The sequence below is a fragment of the Numida meleagris genome, chromosome 4 (assembly GCF_002078875.1).
Source record: "Numida meleagris isolate 19003 breed g44 Domestic line chromosome 4, NumMel1.0, whole genome shotgun sequence".
Lineage (NCBI taxonomy): Eukaryota > Metazoa > Chordata > Aves > Galliformes > Numididae > Numida > Numida meleagris.
In genome coordinates this window covers 2,986,840-2,991,453 of record NC_034412.1, presented here as the reverse complement: position 1 = coordinate 2,991,453, position 4,614 = coordinate 2,986,840, and positions in this window count along the sequence as shown.

The window sequence follows — 4,614 nt, the reverse complement described above, 5'->3', positions numbered from 1 at the left end:
TGCCAGAGGCTCTGCCACCCCAGTGTCAGCTTTTGCCATCCTTGCCATCAGAAACCTTTTTCCTAATATTTGAAATGAAGCTTTCTAGCTACAAATTAAGACCAATTTGTACTCTCTCTGATGCTGCTCATAGAGAACAAAATATTTCCTTTATTTTTCATATATAATTCAGAAGTATCATCGTGCTCCTTCCAGTCTCGTGTTTGGAACATTCCTAATTTGCTCCTTCCTCACAGGTCAGGCTTTCTTGACCCGTGATCCTTCTCATACATCTACATTTAATGACTGTCTGGAAGTAGTGATCAAAAAGGTTGGTTCCCTGTTCCTTGAAAAAGAAACTCAGTATTACATGGAAGATGAAATGGAGAAGACCTACTGTGGTATACAAAATGCGAAAAGAAGATGTTTGCCTCATTTTTTTTTTTTCTCTTGTACAACATAATGCTGCCTTAATTAGGACAAGGAAATGGGGGACGTAAGGGATAGCCACACTATTGGATTTGCACTGCCCATTTCCATTGCAAAAAATTGATTTCCAGAAAGGCAGCAGCATCCTTCCCCAGGACGGGAATACAGGGCAACGTCCCCCCAGCAGTCAGCTTGGAGCCGAGGGCTGAGCTGCACTCAGGGCACTTCTGCTGGTTCCGTCTCTCTCAATTTAATAACATCAGCGTGATAAAAATAATATCTTAAGAGCATGCTAATGTGTTAATGCATCCTGTGCTAGAAGCCCAAGCATTATGGCTCGTGGTTTTACATGTTAAAAAAGGTCCAAGAGTTTAAGATCAGGCTCTTTCGATGTTTCTAGACTTACATTAGTGCACGGCTTCCCTTACACGTAACTGAAACCAAAGTGAGTCAGCTCATCTTGGACTTCACAGCAGAGCCCACTGAGGATGAAAGATCACCTCTTGTTAACAGCTAGGGGCTACCAGAAGACCTGTGTCAGCAGCAGCAAAAAGGAAAGAGAGCGAGGCGTGCAGGAGCAGAGCAAGGATCCTTCTCACCACCTCTTCCACGACTGCTTGTTGAACTGCTTCCTCTAAGAGATTAAGATGACGATCCGTCCTGCTGCCTCCGAGCTGGGAGATAAGGTCTATCTCTGCGTCCCAACTGTCCTCGCTGGGGAACAGCGAGGAGCGGTGCTGACAGGAGTGCAGCAAGGGAGGAGAGGGGGAGAGCAGCGAACAGCAAATGGAAAATTCTGGCACTGCGGGGCTGAGCCGGAGTGTTACTGCTGACATCACTGAAAGTAGGATCAAACCTGATCTAAAAAGCAATTTGGAATATGAGCTTTTCTTTCCAAATGAGCGGTAAGTGCCTTCCTTCACACGGAATCCGGTGCAGTAATAGTGGCTTCTATTACACTTGAAATTGATTGGCTTTATGGCCCAGAACTGGGGAATTGCCCTAGCCTGATCTCGGCGGGCTCATGTTTCTAATTCTGGCAACTCTAAATCCGGATGCCCTGAAAATCCGTGCTGTTGCTTACAGCGTGTGCTGCTATCTCCATTTTCATGTGTCCAGGAAAAATAAAGGAGCCGGGGTGCACACAAGATTGGCCAAAAGGTGAAAAGGAAACCAAGAAAGCAAGCTCGCAAGTGCAAAAGGACAAGTTCACATGTGGACTGCATCCATGTAAAAATAATCCCCAGTGATTATTCTGGAATACGTAGAACCACAGAATGGCGTGGGTTGGAAGGAAGCTCAAAGATCATCCAGTTCCAACATCATGCCGTGGGCTGGGTGCTGACTGCTAGATTGGGCTGTGCAATGCCCCATCCAGCCTGGCCACGAATGTCTCCTTAGAGATTATCCAATATTTTTTTGTATGAGAGCGAGGTAGCAGCTCTACTCTGAGTCTCTGTGTCCTTCCATTGGGGTCTTAGGGACATGGATGGTGAGATGTAGACACCACGCTTCCGAGTCCACGTCGGTCCTTTGCGTTGTCTGTCTGCAGCCCCATTTAGGACATCAGGACCCACAATTTGTGCAGCCAGGGTAAAAAAAGAACTCCACTGAAAAGAAGAGCAAAGCTTAACAACACGCAGCACATCAGCATGAAGGAAAGAGCAAGCGACTTGGAGGAGCCGATGGAGCTCCCACCCTGCATGGAGCAGAGCTCATAACTCCGGCTCGGATGGAGGACGTGCCCTCAGGGAATTATTCCACCTTTGATCCGCACATGAAATCCCGGCTGCTGTCAGAGGAGCTGTGCATGCCTAACCACAGCTGTACATCATCCTACTAAAGGCCAAAGAGAAGCTCATATATAAATGGAGTGCGAAGTTTTTTGACACTGGCTCTAATAAATATCAGCACGCTTGGAAAAAAAAAGAAACCAACAACCCGTGGGCTTACGTGTGTGAGGTGGGAACATAGCTATAGCTGCGCCTGATTTACTGGAAAGAAATATTTAAGGCCGTTGAATCATTAGATAAAAACCGATCTTGAAATGTCAGGATCTGGTGAGGATATCAGAACTGTCAATTTTGTCCATGAAAATCTCCCTTTTCTTTTGCCCACCTTTCTCTCTTATTTTTAACAACAATCCATTGAAAATACTGCACTCGTGGCTCGGTGGTATTTGCTGTTCTATTTTAATGCTATCCAGTAGTTCTTTCATCCTTTCCTATTAATATTTACCCATAGAATCAAATGCTGGGCAAAACTTATCTGCTGAAAAAATTCCCAAGAGTGAAAACCAATTACATGTACGTTGTTACCGAGGGCATGGCTGGGGCTTCTGTCCAACCCGGGTGTCCTTCCATTGAGCTTACAGCAGCCCAGGACTTTGGCATTAGAAATACAATGCGAATGTTTAGCTCAGCGCGCCGTTGTTTCTCAACTTGGTGTAAAAATGATATGCTGTATGCATCAGTTACACCGGGTATGGCCTTGGAAACATCAGCTGCTATTCCACAGGATAATATATAGCTGGTAATGAGGTGACTAATAGTGAAAACTGGCTGGGAGCAGCAGTTCAACATAAGAGGCTCTCCAGCCTGAAGGATTCCGGCTGGAAAAGACCAGTTAAAAATTCTCACATTTCCTCCATGTTCAACAACCACTTCTGCAGCTCAAATGCTCCGTCCTGGCTGTTCCTATATGGCACGTCACATTCTTCATGGAGCAAAGGAAGCCAGCCTTCAGCTGAGCAGCAGATTGTGGGCTGAGCGTGACTCGGGGCCTCCTGCAGCTCCTCCTGTAGCAGAGACAGGGACAGAGCTTTGGAGGAACCCATCCCCACAGCAAACAGTGGAACCTCATGCTGAAAGTGGGGCACAGGACAGCCCCGGGGGGGGGGGGGAAGGGCAGCTCCTCTGGCCATGGGGCCGGATCGCGGGCACGATAGAGGGCATGGTTCCCCAAAAAGCTGGGGCAAAATGATGCAGATTTCAACAGAACTGTCATCCTCCGAATGAGGTCTGCAAGGAAATCCCACTGATGATTTTCTCTGTCCGTCTCTCTGCTTGATAAATGAACTAAGTAGGAGAGAGGGGAAAAGGAGAAGCTAAGCCTCGTAAGCTGTTCCACTGACTGCTGTGGGATTCCATGCTGATTTCCCACTGTCAACGTTTTCGAAGGCACCAACACTCCTCCGTTTAAACAACGCATGATGCACAAAGCCAAGAACTTTCGACAGGTTGTCTTAAAAAGGAAGAAATAGGAAAGAAAGAGAAGGGCGATCTCAGTTTTAACTGTGTTTATCTTAACACACCAGACACGTGGAAATCCCGTGGGGACACAAGAGGGGCCACCAGACCAGGGAATCCACTGGCACACGGAGCTGCCATGGGGCTTCAGGGCAGGAGAGCAGCCAGAGCCTGGGCCCTGCCAGTTTGAAAACCTCACAACGCACAGAACCAGAACCTCCCAGCTTTAGCAAAATACAGAGCCAGAAAGCAGCTCCCATCTGTAATAATTACAACAGAGTTTCCCTTGTCCTTGCTCTATTTATTGCTTTTGCCCTCACCACGCGTTGCCCGAGACAGAAGAGACTAACAACGACCCGAATATTTCTTTGTGGACAGGCAGAGAGCCCTGGTGGAAAACTCCCTCTTTCTCTCAAACATCGCCACTTCTATCGGAGAAGGAACGAGTTGGTTTACACTGCAGATTGAATGAGGCATTAAATGACTGCGTTGCAACGACTGCAGTGGGGGGAATGGTCGCCTCCGGTGGAATTGGAAAGCTGTAATGACACCTTCGTAAAGGCGCAATAACTGTTCAAGTATCCTTGTCTAATCTGTCACAAAAGTTGTCCGGGACTTTTCTCTCCCTTATTTTTCAGAGGGGGAAAAGGTGAATTTCAGGAATTACAGCAGAGGCTGCACAGGGGCAGACAGGAGGGCACCTGATGGAGGCCTCGCCCCCGGATCTTCACCGACTGTGCAGCTCCACGATGGCTTTTTGCAAGGCAAAAGCTCACTTGCCGATAATAATTATTATCATTAATAACCGAGTGACGTCCCGTTCTCGGTTACATCAATGCCATACCCTGAGCCAGAGCTTCTGCCAATCACAGCCCCCACCCCCACCAGCATGTTCCCAGCTCGCTATGTCGGCAGAAAGAGTGGAGGCAAAGGCTGGGAGCTGCCGGGGGGTGTGGGG